We start from the raw sequence: 17,115 nt of genomic DNA, 5'->3' as shown, positions 1-17,115 counted from the left end.
AGGCCTGGCAGGCATCAAGGCCGGCTCAGCCCAGCCCGTCTGGCCCCTGGGGCCCGGCTGAAGGGCCCGTTAATTGCTTTTCTCGGCACTTTGTGAGAGTTAACTTTTCACTTGCGGTTTTGTGTGTGTGTGTGTGTGTGTTTTTCATAAAGAGGGAGAAAAACCAAACACTTTGTGCAATTAGAATATTTCCCTCTTGGGCAATCGCAATGGCTCCGTTTCGAAGCCCTTTGGAAACCACACACGAGCACACACGCGAGGCGCGCGGGTGGGGGAGCATTCTGCCAGCAGGGCCGTCCCCCACGGAGGCCCCGGGGCCGCGGGGCGAGGAGACAGCGATGGCACCTTTATTTTGGGTTCGCTCCTGGGAGCCCATTTCAGCGAGCCGATGGGTGCTGCGTGTCTGACGCGCCGCACGTGACGGTGTGGCTGAGCCGCCGGGGAGCGGGGTGACCTGCAGCCTTCCCCCCAGCAGCCGTGGGCACCGCGGTGTCCGGGGGGCTTGTTGGGTGTGACAGGGAGACCCCGGGGGTAACGAGCCTGGGGGCCCGGAGCTCTCCGTGTTCGCCACCCGTTGGACAGGCACCCCCGAGGCCCCGTTTCCCGCTCCGCTGGGACATTTCCCCCAGCGAGCCATGTTTCGGTCGGGACCACGGTCTGTGCGAACCCGGCTCGGGAGGGAGCTCATTCATTTGTCCTGGGGGGGGGGGCGGGGGGCGGGAGTCGCCAGGGCCTGGTTCCCAGATGCGGGCATTAGTATGCGGCTGAGTGCCCGCCTGGTCGGAGGAGAACGGCCGCTTTCATTTTGGTTCCCAGCCTGGGTGACTCACTGCAGCGTCGGAGTTCACGCGAATGGCCGCTCACGGGCACAGTCTGTCCTGCCTTCCCGGGGGCCGAGGTGCAGAGCCCCGATGACATCCATTTTTCTTTTCTTTTTTAATATGTTTTTATTGATTTTTCTTTTCTTTTCTTTTTTTTTTTAGAGAAGAAAGGAGAGGGAGACAGATAGAAACATTGATGAGAGAAACACCGATCAGCTGCCTCCTGCTCATCCCCTCCTGGAGATGGAGCCCCCAACCCAGGCGTGTGCCCTGACCGGGAATCGAACCGGTGACCTCGTGGGGCATGGGATGATGCTCAACCACTGAGCCACACCGGCTGGGCCCCTCTTTCTTTTCACCTCTGTTATTCACCCCCACTCCCTGAAAGGGCCTGGTCCTGAGGAGTGTCCCGGCTGACTTTCCAGCAGGGGGGAGAGAAAGGAATTCAGAAGCTTAGGCGAAGGCAAGCCGGAAGGAGCATTGGAAAAATCCAAGTCCAAGGGTGTGACCTTTCTTTCCACCCAGAGGAATGGCTTTCCGTTTCCCCGTAAGCTTAGCGTCCATCCCGGGGCTGTGCGCTGAGGGCACGAGACGCCAGGACTCGGACCCCGGCGGTGAGCTGGAGGCCGGCTCCCAGACTCTGGGTGTCCAGGTGGCCTGCTGGCTGCAGGGCTGGTGTTCGGAGGGTTCTAGGCTCATCGTGTCACCCACGCAGGTGACCTTGACGATGGACTTTTCCGGCTGCTGAGATTCCTGCTCTAGGAGAAGGCAGCTCTTCCCACGTCAGACCTCGGGGGCCCGGGCCTGGCCCAGCTGCCCTGTGCGCGGAGGGACCCTGGCTTATGGGTCTTTGAGTCGCCGGTGCCCAGCACAGGGGCCTGGTGACCATTTGGAGGAGGCAGGGGCAGAGGCCCAGAGGCGGAGGGGTCTTGTCTACCCAGCTTTAAAAAAATAATTATTTACTTATGTATTTACTTGTTTGTTTTAAAACCCTGATGCCTGGGACTTACCCCCAGAGAGTTGTTTTTTTTTAAATATATTTTTATTGATTTCAGAGAGGAAGAGAGAGGGAGAGAGAGAGAAACATCAATGATGAGAGAGAATCATTGGTCAGATGCCTCCTGCACGCCCCACACTGGGGATCGAGCCCACAACCCGGGCATGTGCCCTGACCGGGAATTGAACCGTGTGACCTCCTGGTTCATAGGTCAATGCTCAACCACTGAGCCACACCGGCAAGGCCCCAGTTTTTGTAGAAACCCTCAGTGCACACCGTGCTTCTGCTCGCTTTGGCTTACCTCTGACTGGGGACAGTGAAAGACAGCTGGGCTGAGAGGGCGTAGGGTCCGCAGGTGTGAGGAGACCCTGGACTCCCGCGTCCCTCTGGGGCCCTGGTTTCTGTATCCATCAGCGGGGGTGGTGGTGCTCCCTCCCAGGTGTTTGGTCCACGCCGACAGGAGAGGTTGTGAGCGTTCAAGAAATGTTAGTGCACTCTCTCATAGCGGACGCAGCGTGTCGGTGTGAGCCCCGAGGGTGGTGAGGGCCCCTTACGTGGGGTAGAAGTGCGCAGTATAGGGTCAGGGTGTGGGTGCGCAAGCCGGTCAAGCAGAGGAGAGTGCACGGGTGGGTCAGGCGGAGGGGAGTTCTTCTTATCTTGCTTTTGCAGGCTCTGGCCGTCTGCCCCAAGCTCTGGGAACTTATAACAATACTAGAGGCCCGGTGCACGGAATTTGTGCACGGGTAGGGTCCCTAGGCCTGGCCGGCGATCAGGGCCCATCTGTGGGGCGACTGGCGGGGCGATCAGGGGGCTCCCGCTGGCACCCGCCTTGGCTGGCCTGGGGCCTGCGGGCTGGGGCCAGCTCCTGCATTGAGCGTCTGCCCCCTGGTGGTCAGTGCGCGTCATAGCGACCGGTCGTTCTGCCATTTGGTCGATTTGCATATTAGGTTTTTATTATATAGGATATATTTCAGAAAACATGTCCAAGCAGCAGAGATTAGGGGTGGTTCATCCTAACTCCAGGGATGCTGTGCAGATGCAGCAAGAGGCCGGAGGAGGGGGCTGTGGGAACTGTGTGCCTGCCCTGCACCGCGGCCAGCGGCTGCCTGGGATTCCATCACTCACAGGCAGGCGTCGGGGGGCACCCGGCCTTCCACCCGCCTGGGGCTCCGAGTGACTTCCACCCGCCAGAGGTCCCCTCCCTCCGAGGTGCGGCTCCCGGAGAAGGTGGCAGGCATGTGTCCTGCCTCTCGGGGGCCTGAGCACTCGCTGACTTCCAGCCCGTGTGGCTGCGGGGGAGGGGCCGGGGGGCACAGGGCCTCCTGCTGCGTGGACTCGGGTTGGTTGGCTCGATGCTCCGGGACCTGGAAGCCAGGCGGGTGGCTGAGTCAGAGCGGGACGTCGTCGTCTGCGATTCGCTAAGTCACACTTGCCTTCATTAGGCTAATTACCGTTCGCTGTGAAGTGGCTCCGTGAGCCGGCCTGGGAAACGCCTTCTCGGGCAGGCGAGGGCCGCGTGGGGCTGTCGGGCCGCTTCCTATCCACCAAGGAAGGGGCCTCATTACGAACTCCGGTCTGGGCAGCGGATACTGGGTCGCATGCTTCGGGCCTTGTTTGCGAAATTTAAGGCCGCTCCAAGTGAACCGTGATACAGTTCATACATGTACTGGTATGTGCCAGGAGTGTAAGTCGGCCGTAGGTTACTCAGAAGATAAGCGGAGACGGAGGGCAGAGTTGGAGAAGGTCATGGGGATTGAGAGCGAGGGGGGTTCGGCGTGGGGAAAGTGCTGGTGATTTTCGGTGGCCTGGCTGTCCCCTCTAGGGTCTCCGGCTCGTCCACCACCCAAAACACACCCACCAGGCGGCAGAAGGAGTAGCTTTTAGGGCCCTTACTCTGTGCCAGGCCCTCACCTGCCCTCTGCAGCAACCCCATTTTACAGAGGAGAAAACTGAGGCCCGGAGGGGACGAACTGAGGGGAAAGGGACGACCGGTGGCTTCAGGCCCGGACGCTCTGGCTCTGGAGCTGGAGGCTAAACTGCTGTTTCAGACAGATCAACTGGCACGGCGTGGGTTTGGAGTCCAGGAGGCTTCTGAGAGCCCATTATGGAAACCTCCTGTCGGTGTGGAAACGTGTCCCCGGGCGAAGCGGGAGAAGGGACACTTCCTCCTCTCGCGGCTGAAGAGCGGCCTCCCCTTGCCAAGGAGCTCTGTGTGCGGGAACATCCGTGCCCGGAGGCCGGGCGCCCCGCCCTTGTTGGTACTTACCCACCGGGAGCCCATTGTCCAGGCCCCTGTGGTGACCGTCTCCGCCAGCTCCCCTGCGGGGCACGGGTGGTGCCCTGGGTGTGTTTTCACCGTCCTCCCGGCGAGGCACGGCACAGCTGGAGCTGAACAGACGGGGTTTCGGGAGGTAGAGGTTTTATTTTTAGCCGCACGGCCTCTGTGATTCTGTCTCTATGGAGATCCCAGGCTCGGGGCCACCAGGCTCTAGGCTTTTCCTGCCGGTGAGGGAAGTGGGTCTCGGTTAGGGACCAGGACCTCAGTCAGGGTGTGTGTGTGAGTGTGTGTGTGTGTGAGTGTGTGTGTGTGTGTGTGTGTGTAAGAGAAACAGAGTCAGAGAGAGTCAGAGATGCTGATGGAAGCTGTGCTGTGTGACCTGGGGCAGGTTGCTTCACCTCTCTGGGCCTGCCTTCATTGCCTCCCCCACCTCCTCTCTGGATCAGCTGCTTCGGGCAGTCTTGGCGTCTGTGGCGAGGTGTGAGTGCTGTGCGCGCCCACGTGCGTTACTCTGATCCGCGGGGCCCTCAGTAGATCGTCCAGGAACTTTCCATTCCTTCTTGTCTTGCTGCTTTTCCCTGTATTTTGGCTTCTCCATTTGAAGGCAGCGAATGAGGAGGTTGGAGGGAAACGTGTTCGAGTCCTTGCCATACATTATCACGAAAGGTATTATCCAGGGAGGTGGAAAGGGCCTCCCTCCCACCACCCATGTGTCGCCCCGTGGGGCTGATGGACATGCTCCCTCTTCCGTCCCCGCTGTGGACTCACTGCCCCACCCCCGCAGGCAGTGGCCTGGGCACCGCAGCTCCGCTCCTGCAGCGGACGCCGCTGGGGCTCAGAGCGGTTCCGGTATTCGTCCAGGGCGGCTCAGCCGTGCGCCCCGGAGCTGGGACCGCACGGAGCTTTCTAGACTCTGCAGCCAGCATTCTTTCCGGGCTCTGTACAGAGCGGGGGTGGGAAGGGGTGGGCGCCGGGGTCAGCCACTGCCCGTGGCACTTGCCCCCACCCTCCCTCTCACATCTCCCAAACGGCCGTTACCGCCCCCCCCCCCCAACGGAAAACGACAAGCGTTGGCGAGGGTGTGGGGAAACGGCAGCCCCTGTGCGCGGATGGTGGGATGTGAAGTGGTTAGAGACGGGGTTACCAGCGGACCCTGATGGAGAAGCAGGATGTGGTCTGCCCGTGTCGTGGAATATCATTCGGCCACGAAAAGGAAGGGGGTTCTGGCACAGGCCACGCCGTGGATGAGCCTCAGAAACGTGCCGAGGGGACAGAGCCGGCACAAAGGACAGTGCTGTGTGATTCCACGTGGACGAGGGTCCTGGAGAAGGGAAGCCCACAGAGACAGAAAGGGAAGGGCGGTTGGTAAGCGGGGCCTGGGGGCAGGCGGGGGGTACAGAGCTTCTGTTTGGGATGATGAAAACGCTCTGGGAATAGTGGCACAGCATCGAGAATATCCTTCATGCCCCTGAAGTGTTCACTTAAAGAATGGCAAGAAAAGAACTCTCAGGCCCTCACTGGCCAGTGTTGCTCATTGGTTAGAGCATCAGCCTGTACACTGGAGGGTCTCTGGTTCGATTCCTGGTCAAGGACACGTACCTGGGTTGCAGGTTCCATCCCCACCCCAGTCAGGGCACGTGCAGGAGGGACCCAATCAATATGTGTCTCTCTCACTGATGTCTCTCCCTCCCTCCCTCCCTCCCTTGCTCTCAAAAAATAAGTGAAAAAAACAACCTCACTCCTTGGGTGAAGATTAAAAAAAAAATCTCAGGCTCATCTTGGAACCTCAGGGGGTCTGGGCGGGTCCCCGTTGCCTGTGCATCTGCAGAGCGTCTGGCTGCCCCCGGCTCTGGGAGAGGTGCCCGCACCCCCGGGCCCGGCCGAGGCCAGCTGCGTGCACCCCGCCGCGCTCGCTCACGGGGAGGGCGTTCCTGACCGTTGACGACGCGGGCGGCGTGTGTCTCTATGGAGCGCCGTGCACCTGACCTGGGGCATGTCCTTTTATGGCGCTCGCTGCTCTGGGCGGGTGGAAAGATAAATACCTTTTCAAAGAGCAGATGCCAACTGCCCGGGTCCCGGCGTTCACAGCTGCGAGGCGCGTGGGAGACGGCTCTGCCGCGGGCAGGTGCTGCGCCCGGGTTTGCCAGAGGATGGGCCACGCGGCGGGGCGGAGGCCCACGCAGACAGCACGGGCTCGGAGCGGGGTCCTGTCGCGGGAACCAGCAGGTCGCGGACCCTCCCGGAGCCCCTGCCTGCTCACCTGGCCCTGAGGTTTGACGGAGACCGAGTGTGAAGGCCCTGGTGCCTCGAGGGGCTGATGCCACGCTTAGACTCATCTGCCTCTGGCCCGTGGGCGGTGGCGAGGCCCCGGGCTCCCCGAGGGTCCCGGAAGCGTGGAAGGTACGGCTGGGGCTGGGGTGGTGGTGGTGATGTGATTGGAGGGATTCCGCCTCCTGGGCCGGTGCGGTGTTTTCTCAGGTTCAGGAGGCCAGAAGCCCGCATTCAGGGGGGGCTCCTCCCGGGGCTGAGGGAGAACCAGCCCTCGCCAGCTCTGGTGGCGGCCGCCTCCCTCTCGTGCGTAGACGTGCGGGCGCACCGGCCTCCGCCCCGCCTCTGTCCTCTCTGTGCACGTGTCTGCGTCTCCTCTCTTCCGAACGGACACCAGGCCTTGGATCCAGGCCCCACCCGACGCCAGCAGGACCTCATCTTCGCTCATTACATCCGCAAAGACCTGTTTCCCAATCAGGTCACGTTTTGAGGTTCCAAGAAGGACCTGAATGTGGGGAGGAGCACGTCCTTCAACCCCGTCAGTGTCCATGCTTGCTGCGGGAATGAGGGAGGGAGTGAGGACTGGGAAAAGCCATCCTTGCGTGTGGGTGCAGAACACCTGGGGTGGGGGGGGGGGGAGTCATGGGGGCTCCGGGGTCATTTCCTCTTCCCCGCCAGGCCACGGGCCTCTGCTCCCGCGCCCCGCGCCCTGCCCACCTCCTGACCCGGCCGGCTTTCGGTGGCAACATGACGTTGACTTCAGGGAAAGCCACGTCACGCCGGGGGCTCTCTGCTTCCTTTCTGCCCAGGGTCTCAGGGCTCCCTTCGCTTCCTCCCTTCCCTCCAGCCGGGAGAGGAGGTGGAGGTGGCTCGGTGGCCTTGGGCAAGTCAGCTCTCTTTGTGGAACCCTAGCCTCCATGTGCCAGTGAAGGAGGCCCAGGGGGTGCCCTGCAGGTCTCTGTTGGTCGATGATTATTTCCAATTTACAGCTGAGAAAATGAGGGGCCGGGAAAGCGCCCCGGAGGCGGGACTCAAATCCAGATGCCCACCTTCCCAGCCTGTCCGTCAGGCCTCTGCCACCTCCTGCAGGAAGTCCTCTGTGATTCACCTGAATCGTGTGGTTCCTTGGGCCTTTACTGTGCCTTGGGTGTGACATGAATTCACAAATACTAGCCTGCTGTTCAGATGGTGCATAGTTATGTGTGTGTGTGGGGGGGGCGGACAGGGACCGGTGTGTGTGTGTGTGTGTGTGTGTGTGTGTGTGTGTGTGTTTTCTCTGTCTGCCTTTCCTCTCCCTTTCTGAACAGGCAGGAGCTATGTGGTTGGGGTATCTCTCTGTGCTCCCCCAGTACAGCACCCAGCACAGGGCTCATGACACCGGGTGTGGACCAGCCTCAAAAACATAAGCAGGCGAACTACTAAAAGCAAAAAAAGAAAAAAAAAAAAGGGGCTGTATTCTTTCAACAGATGCCAGAAAAGCATTTGATAAAGTCCAACCCACATCCATTACTCTTAAAAACCCAGCGACGGAGGGCGAGGCTCGGCTGTCACCCGATAACGAGCATCCCCCATCAGCAGGGCGTCATCCTAGTTTCACAGGGAAACACTCCAGCAGCGGCTTTCAAAGTGAGTCTGCGGAGCCCCGTGCTCCCGGGGCTCGGTCTGAAAGGGATTACGGGATCCGACAGCATCGGGAAGACATGGCTCTGGGAGGCCTCCCTTTAATGCCGGCGGCACGGCGATGATACCGCTCGCTCATCGCTGTGAATCAGCGCTCCCGGGCGGGCGGGCGGGCGAGGGCAGGAGCCGGGCCGGGACGGAGCACGGCTCACGGAAAGGAGGGCGCACACTAACGTCTTCAAGTGGAATCGCGTTCGTCTTAGGTTCCCAGAGAGGCGCCCTGAGAAGTAACAAGCCAGGGGGGTCCCCACATGGCATGCAACATGCAGGTGGAGAGCTGTTATTTCTGTTCGGGCTCAGGGACCCCGGCCGCGGCACGAGGTTCATCCCCAAGGATGGCAAGGCGTTCAGGTCCTGTCCGTCCAAGTGCCGTGAGGAACCTGACGAAGAGGCGCGGTCCTCGGGAGGTCAGGCGGACCGGCGCGTGCCCTCGAGCAGCCCGGCCGGGGAAGCCCTCCTGGTGGAGAGTTCATTTAAATGCATCGAGCTAAATGTGTGATGAGCAGGTGGGAGAAGGATAAAGAACGACAGAAAGCTCAGGGCATCCGAGTCCAGCAAACACACACCTCCTCCGGGCCGCTCTGCGAAGGAAGCCGCCAGAACACACAGCCGTCCGGAAACTGCAAGAGGATGTGGACGTGGAAGTCGTTGCTGACGGTCGTAACGGCTGAACCGTTTCTGCGAGCGCACTGGAAAACCTCCGTGAGAGATTGAGAGCGCCTGAGGCAGTGGTCGGCAAACTCATTAGTCAACAGAGCCAAAGATCAGCAGTACAACGATTGAGATTTCTTTGGAGAGCCAAATTTTTTAAACTTAAACTTCTTCTAACGCCACTTCTTCAACATAGACTCGCCCAGGCCGTGGTATTTTGTGGAAGAGCCACACTCAAGCGGCCAAAGAGCCGCATGTGGCTCATGAACCGCAGTTTGCCGACCACGGGCCTAAGCGGTTGGTTTATTTATTTTTTTACCTGAGATGATTCACATGAAACAGTGATTAAAAATACACCTCTTGCCCAGCCGGTGTCCCTCCCTGGTTGGGCATCGACCTATGAACCAGGAGTTCACGGTTCGATTCCCGGCCAGGGCACGTGCCCGGGTTGCGGTCTCGATCCCCAGTGCTGAGCGTGCAGGAAAACGTCCGATCAGTGGTTCTCTCTCATCGTTGATGTTTGTCTCTCTCTCTCCCTTTCCCAGCCTCCCTCTGAGATCAATAGAAACATCTTTTTAAAAATGCATCTCTCTACACTACTATCTGCAAAACGTCAGACAATAATATGGACATTAGATTGCATCTCAGTGTTAAGTGTGCTTTACGGGTAGATGTGCCATGTAAGTCAGGAAAACGCTGAAAATACAGAGTGAATTGTGGACACAAAATGATCGCGCCGCTTGGGTAATGGCACCGGCAGCGTTTGTGTAATAACACACTTGGTACCGAGCGGCCCGGGGTCGGCGGCAAACACACCCCTCTTTGCACCCTTGTCTGCACGCTGCTCCCTACGGACAACCACCGCTGCTGGTGTTTGTGTCTGTCTGTGCTTTCCGTTTCTCTGCACAGATGAGCATGTATTCTTGCAAAGAAAACCCGCTAATAGCTGCCACCTTGTGCACCTGCTTGTTTTGCTGTTGGCGTTAATCCTCACCCGAGGATATATTTTTTTCCCATTGATTTTCAGAGAGAGTGGAAGGGAGGGAGCGGGGAAGGGAGAGAGAGACACACACATCGATTCCCCTCAACCAGGACGGGGAACAAACGTGTGCAGCCCAGGTCCATGCCCTCGACTGGGAATCAAACCCGAGAGAGACCCGCAGGGCGAGGGCCGATGCTCCGGCCACGGAGCCACACAGGCCAGGGCTGCGTCTGCTTTTCTGACTTAAGAATTCGCGAGTCCCGGAGGGGTTCCTCTGTAGGCCCATGTCGATCGCCCGGTCTCTTTCACGATGGGCTTATTAGCGTTCGGCTGCCAGAAGCCCCATCGCTTATCCAGTGGCTCCCTTTTGCCTGGCGTGTTTGATTTGAACAGCAGAGCGTTGGAAGCAAACAGTGCTGTGGAGGGCACCCTGGGACGTAGGTTTCCGTGCAAATACGCTCTCGCATCCGTGGGATAATTCCCGGAACTGGCGCCGCTGGTCGAGGGCTGCTCTCCTTCGATGTCAGCGGCTGCGGCTACATCGATCTCCATCCAGGTAGGGCCAGCTCACACGCCCGCTTGGGATGTGAGTGTGAGGCCGTGGTTTTTAACCTCAAAACCCCAGGCCAGGGAGAGCTTTTAAGTAAAAGGAAAATCAGGAGAAAACCATGTGAGAGCCTTTTCCTACCGCAAAGGCGGCTGGCTCCGGCCGGTTCCTGGCACAGCTGGGTGAGGACGCCAGGCTGCGATGCGGCTGGAAGATTCCTTGCTGGCGGGGGCGGGGGTGGGGGTGGGGGTTGGCCGCTGCCTTGCCCTCCGCCACCCGCCTGTCCATCACCGTTACGCCAGGACTTGTAAAATTGGGAAATAACGTTGCCAAGTGAGGACGTTATTTCTAAACAGTCACCATCCACAGATGTTCCCGGGGCTGGTGGCGGAGCGGGCGGGGCGTGCGTGCTTAATGGTGACAGAGTTGCCGTTTGGGAAGATGAAGAAGTTCTGCACGTGGAGGGCGCTGATGGTTGCACAACAGCGTGAATGTGCTTCATGCCACCGAGCTGTGCACTTTTTTTTTTTGAGGGGTGGAGGCGCGGCGGAACGGGCTGGTCCGACACCCACCGTTTTTTAAATCGGGAGCGCTATCTCCAAGGCCTCCCATGAGAGGCAGGGGGTCCCAGCCGCACACCAGCCCCCCAGCCCAGGGTTCCAGAGCTGGGAAGAGAAGTCCCCCCCTGTAGCTTCGGGCTGTAAAAACCAGCAGGGGTGGTGGCTGAGGGACACGCAGGCTGCTGGAGTCCCAGGTGTTCCTCTTAAAGGGCCAGCCCATGAATTTACACAGCCTCACTTCCTCTGAGCTCCGGCGCCGGGCAGTGGCTTTGGGGGAATCCAGGGACCTAGGGGAAGGAACTGGATTGCCTGGCGTCTGGGCAGGAACTCGGGGGCCGCTTTCTCCCAGACGGGTGCTCGCAGGGGTCATCGTTCCTGTGCTGGGACCTCCCCCACCACAGAGCTGACTGGCAGCCATACCTGAGTTCCCATCAGCGTGCAAGCTGTGCCCTTAAACACGGTCAGGAACATTTATGTTACCTAACCACACACACAGAAAGGCTGCCATTCAGGATAGCCGTCCCCTCGTGAACAGAGCGACCCTAAGAAGCAAGAAGGGTCTCATCTAAGAATGAAGCGAGAATGAATGGGGCTGTTGAACGGCTGGCCCCCGTCACCACGTGGCTGTCATTGCGCCTTGAACCTGAGAGGGCCTGGCGGTGACCTGCTCATGGGGGAGGGGGAGACGGCGGGCTGGTGGCGGAGTGGTGCCCAGGAAGGAGCTGGGGCTGGGCCTTCAGGGCCTCGAGGTCCCAGGAAAGGTCCCGTCTCTGTCCTCGGAGGCCGGGCTGACCCCGTCCCAGCGGCCCGGCCGCCCTGGCCGTCTCACCTCTCCGTGTGGAAACGAGAGTCCCGTCTCCGGCCGGATGTTTCTGAGCCCGGCACGTGTGTGACGAGCGGGTCCCCATGTTCCTGTGACCTTGTGATCAGGTGACACCTGCAGGCAGAGCCTTTGCCCACCCCGGCGGGAAGCGGGTGAGGGAGCAGGTGTCTGAAAGGCCCTCGGCGTGGACCGCTCTGCCCGTGCGGCTGCGGGGACTGACCGGCCAGGGAGGGCTGCCCGGAGGTGCGTCCTGGGCCCCTGCACGCTCACCCGGCTTCCCAAACTCTAACCATGGCCAGGAACCCCAGGCCGCTGTGGGTGCCTTTGGGGTGGCTGTGCACGCACGCCCACCCTCCCGCAGGCGGGTGGCCCCGGGGGTGTCTGCCTGGTTCTGACTTTCTCGCGCCCCCTCCCCCCTGCCCCCCCACGTGCAGGGTCTGTGGTCCTCACGCTGCTCACAGAGAGAGAGACACTGGTCTCAGGAAAGACGTTCCGAGGCCCCAGGGAGACCCCTGACTTGGGCCAGAGCATCCCGGGAGCTTGTGGTTGGCTGTCAGGAGCTGCTTCCAGCCACGTGGCCTCTCCCCTCTCATTTCACAGCTGGAACCCAGGCTCCGGGGGCGCGGAGGCCGGCCAGCCCTGGCACCTGACCCGTGTGCTGCCTGGGCGCCGGACGCTCCGTCGGGGCATTCAGTGATACAGAGACGGCCTGGCTGTGGTTCCCGGTGAGGGAGGCGCACCCACCTGCCCCCAGGTGTGGGCCTCTGTGGGCCGGGTCACAGCCCAGCCGGCCGGCGCCTGCGGAGAGTTTCCGTCTGACTCACTTTGTCGAAAAGGGACAGGACCTGCCGTGTTCTCAGGGCACCACGACCGCCGGGCCGGTGCCGCTCCCTGCGTGGGCGGCGGGCGTGGGCTTCCCCCGAAGAAACCGCTGCTTTTGAACAGGCTCCGAACGGAACTTTCTTGCTTTCACTAAAGTTAAGAAAATAATAACTCACCCAACACCCCACTTTAAAAAAAAAAGAAAGGACCCCTGGCCGGTAGCTCAGTCGGTTAGAGCGCCGTCCCAGTGTGCCACGGTTGTGGGTTCGAGCCCCAGTCAGGGCACATGCAAGCAGCAACCAATGAGTGCATCAATAAGGGGAACCACAGATTGATGTTGCTCTCTCTGTCTCTCCCTCTCTCTCAATAAAATAAAATTAAAAAATATTGCTACTTAAAGGAAAAGAGTCTAACATCAACCCACACAAAGTCTGCGTGTCCAGCCTGGGACCAGGACGCGGCAGCGCCAGGCGGACAGAAGGAAGCCGGCACCTCCCTTAGGCAAGGCCAGGTGTCCTCCTCCATCTTCCAGGGGCTGCGGTACCCGGTACCCGATCCTTGTCCTGCCGCCTCCTGACCCTGGCAGAGCCTGGGCGGACGCGGCTTCGCACACACGCGGACGGAGCTGAATGCACCTCCGAGAACTCCCAGCGGTGCCGCGAGCTCACCGGGGACATCCCAGGCCCCGGGGACTCGGAGCCGCCTCACGGGGTGGAGTCGTGCTCCGAACTCCGTCCCAAAGAGGTCCTCGGTCGAGGCGGGTGAGGCTGTTACCACGGATGCGCAGCCCGCTCAGAGCAGAGGTGGGAGGCGGAGGCTCTGCTCCCACCGGCGGGGGCCCGAGGCCGACGCTGCACCCAGGCCGGCTGAGCCACGGGCAGCCGATGGCCTCTTGGGGTCCCCGTGGTCCAGAGCATGACAGGGACAGGCCGAGGGCGCTGCCCCCCGTCCCCGAGCCCGGCCCCCATGGGCGCCGAGGCACAGAGTTTGTGGACGGGCCATGTGTCTGACAGTCCTCCCGCATCCAGTCAGCAGATGGTCTAAACAACCCGTCAGCGGTACGGTATGCAAATATTTCCCGTCATTATCATGGTGCTGCCGTGTTGACATGAACGAGGATGAGGAATTACTCGGAGCATCTCGCCATCAAGAGCCAGTCGGGGCGCAGGCAGGGCTGCAAAGCTGGCCCTGTGTCGTGGAGGGGACAGCATTCGGGGCACAGTTGGCCACCTCCTGCCCGGACACGGCCTCCTGCCCAGACACCGCCTCCCTCACACAGCGACCCCGGAAAGCATTCCCTCAGAGCTCTTAGCAAGGACAACATGTGCTGCTCGTCATGAACCAAGGTGATGTTTTCCACTCTTGGTGAGAGCTCATTGCTGCCCACCCACCCCATATTTCCCTTTTTGCTTTGCCTACCAGGAAGCACACAGCTGAGACCTTCACATGTAATTGTATTTTTTAACTCATTGGCTTGTCGATTGTCCTCAGGAGCGTTGTATAGGCTTCCATCTGCCTTTGTGGGTTGGTTCTTTCTTTACTCATCTCGCTTCTTGGGAGGTGAAGCTGTGTTGTAAGGTTTTTGGAAGCAGGTAGGGTGAATAACATGAAGAAGCTCCTATCATGAGCTTCGTGTGTGATTGCAGGATGCAGGACTGGTCTCTAGCCGATGTCCTGGAATTACCACGTAGACAGGGTGCTAGCAGGGCCAAGATTTAGGTGTAGGCCTAATTCTCCCATGTGTTCCCTCAACACCCGGCACGTAGTAACAGTTTGGTGAATGTGTTAGGACAGGCAATGCTAGCTGCTGTAACAAACAGTCCCCTCTTCGCAGTGGCTCATGGCAATGAAGACTTGTTGTCACTCTTGTCATTGGGTGCTCCGGCCGTGGCCTCCACACGGTGACTCACGGATCACGGATCCTTTCCTTTCGTAGATCTGCCCTCCCCGGGGCTCCCTCGGGGTCCTCCACTGGATCTGGGCTGTGGAGGGTTATTTGGGGCGTTTAGGGAGGGGCCAGGCCTGGAAGGGGTGTGCACTGGTCACACAGCCCCTCCCGGAACCCGGGGGCTCACGTGTCATGTAGGAAGAGGACCTTGGACCAAGCCAGACTGCCCCAGGGCAGGTGAGGAATGAGTGGACAAGTGTAGGAAGGACAGGGAGAGGAGGGGGGGCTCCCAGGGGACAGAGGTGGGGGATCCCAGGTGTGTGTCTGCCTCGTGGCTCTGCAGCACGGCATTCGGACGTCGTTCAAAACCACAGGATTGCAGGGTGTCGGCGTTGACTGCCGAGGCTCTCAGAAGGCCAACCTCCTTGTACAGGTGGGGACACTGAGGCCCGAGAGGCGAGCCTGCTCAGCGTCAGCCGGCTGGAGCCCCGGCCTCGGCCCCACACCTGGGATTGTCTCACCGCACATGGAGCCCCGGGGGCACCCGCGCCCACGCGTCCACGCCCCACTCTGGACGATTGACAGCTCAGGTCCGTCCACCGATGGCCCGGTTGGGTCCGGGGAGAAACGCCCCCAGCCTTCAGGACACAAGGCTTGATGTCGGCGTTTATTCCACCGGGATTTGGGGTGCGGAAAACGATGCCTTGGGCTCATTTGGGCACCGCCTTCGCTTGGTGGCTTGCACGGGGCGTGTGCAAGTTCTCTGTCGGTGTCACCTGAGGCGGAGAAATTCCACAAAACGCGGCCAGCCGGGCCGGGAGATCTCCGCAGACGTGCCCGGGCGGACCCTCGCACCAGCCCATCCGAGGCCCGGCCCCGCCTCCAGGTGCCCGGACGCCAGGGCCCCCGGGACCAGCCCCATCCAGCGCCCGGGGCCCTCCCTGGGGGAGGCTGCCGCGATGGCGGGCTGCGCCTCCCGTTACATAATCTGTTATTCTGCGCCGCACCAGGCCCGTTACTTGTCAGAAGTTTCTGGAAGCCAGCTGTAGGAGCTCCAGGCAACTGGGGGGGTGGGGGGGGGCTGCCTCTCCCTCATAGTATTAGTCACTCTGTACTCGGCTAATTTTAACTTTTTATCATCCAAATGATATTTTTGTGCGCTTAGGGTTTTACATAATGCTACCAACTGCTGCGGGCGGCGCGTTTCTCCGTGCTGTTAGGCGTGTGTGTGCCCGTGTGGGGGGTGTCTCCCCCGGGAACTGCTGCACGCACAGGGGAGCGTGGCTCCGTTCGCTTCCCCGTCCCGCACGCCGAGGCCGGGCCGTCGGCTCCCTCGGGCTCTGCTTTGCCGCTCGCCAGCCCTCGCGGGGAGAAGACATCGCTCTGGCAGCCTCTAATGGCCCGGCTAATGCTGCCTTTCTCGCCAGCGGCTCTCCACGCTGGTCTCCAGGGCTTCCCGCTGCCTCCAGCCGGCTCCGGGAGAGCAGGAGCGAGTCCGTGGAGAGTGTCTGTCGAGAAAGCAGAGAAGGATCTGGAAGGGGCGGGGGGGGGGGGGGGGGCGTTGGCGGGAAAGGAACAAGAAATAAGAAATGCAGCCGGCCGGCCCACGGCGTGGGGTCCAAGATGCCCGTGGGGGGCAGGTGCAGGGGACTCCGGGCTGCGGGCGGAGACCTGGCCTCTCCGTGGGGGGGGGGGGGGGCCTGGAGCAGCCGTTCCCCCTTCCTCCCAGCTGCTCAGAAATGGTAGCCCTCGGGGTGTCACCCAGGGTCCCCGGTGTTCTCCGCCGCACCAGGGGGGAAACCGAGGGCCGAGGCAGCAGCAACCACTGAGCGCTCACCGTGCGCCTGGCCGGGTGCGGGCGCTCACGCCCACCGGCTCGTGGGCTCTCCGTGGCCCTTCCGTGGCGCAGGGATGCGTGACCGTGCTCTGTGACAGGACAGGAAACGGAGTCCCAGCACACGGGACGTTGCCCGAGGCCACAGCACACGTCAAACCCTGTCCACCCCCAGGCCCCCTGCTCTCGGCCTCCTCCCCGCAGACTGTCTCAGGATAAAGCAGGGTGTGGACTGTCGCTGGGAGGGGGCTGGGTGACGGGGAACAGGGACGGGAGAGGCTCATGCTCACTCTGCACCCTTTTACCTTTTTAAAAAATACAGGTGTATTACTCGTCTGTCATCTTATTGAAAAATCGGGAACTCCTAGGTCTGTACCCCAAATAATTGAAAGCATACGTCCACACAAAACATGTGTCCACAGCCCTGGCTGGTGTGCTCAGTGGTTAGCGCGCCAGCCCATGCACCGAAGGGTCTTGGGTTTAATTCCTGGTCAAGGGTACATACCTGGGTTGCAGAGGTTGATCCCAGTCCTGGTGCACGTGGGAGGCAGCCCACCGACGCGTCTCTATCACATCCATGTTCCTCTTTCTCTGGCCTCCTCCCTTCCACTCTCTGAAAATCAACGGAAACAGTATCCTTGGGTGAGGGTGAATAAGGACACACAGGCCTTGCACATACACGTTTACAGCAGCATTATCCACAACAGCCCCAGAGTGGAAACAGCCCCCGTCTGCACCCACGGATGACGCGATAAGGGCGTCCGTCCACACAGAGGAGTACGACGCAGCCATGAAAAGGAACGGGACCCTGACCCCGGCTTCGGCGTGGATGAACCTTGAGAACATGATGCTGCGTGAGAGACGCCGGACGCAGAGTGGACACGTGTCTGATCCCATTGATAAGAAACGTCCAGCCCTCCCCGGTGTGGCTCAGTGGATAGAGCAGGGGTCCTCAAACTTTTTA

General features: G+C 60.6%; 1 protein-coding gene across 7 annotated transcripts in view; it reads left to right on the top strand.

Annotated features, from left to right (window-relative positions):
• PITPNM2 (phosphatidylinositol transfer protein membrane associated 2) overlaps window positions 1-17,115 on the top strand; it is a 97,613-nt gene that overhangs the window by 6,037 nt on the left and 74,461 nt on the right. The window lies entirely within an intron of this gene.

This window comes from Cnephaeus nilssonii (genome assembly GCF_951640355.1).
Source record: "Cnephaeus nilssonii genome assembly, chromosome: 22".
Taxonomy (NCBI): Eukaryota; Metazoa; Chordata; class Mammalia; order Chiroptera; family Vespertilionidae; genus Cnephaeus; species Cnephaeus nilssonii.
The sequence above is the reverse complement of the archived record's forward strand: the minus strand, read 5'-3'. Positions and strand labels throughout refer to the sequence as shown.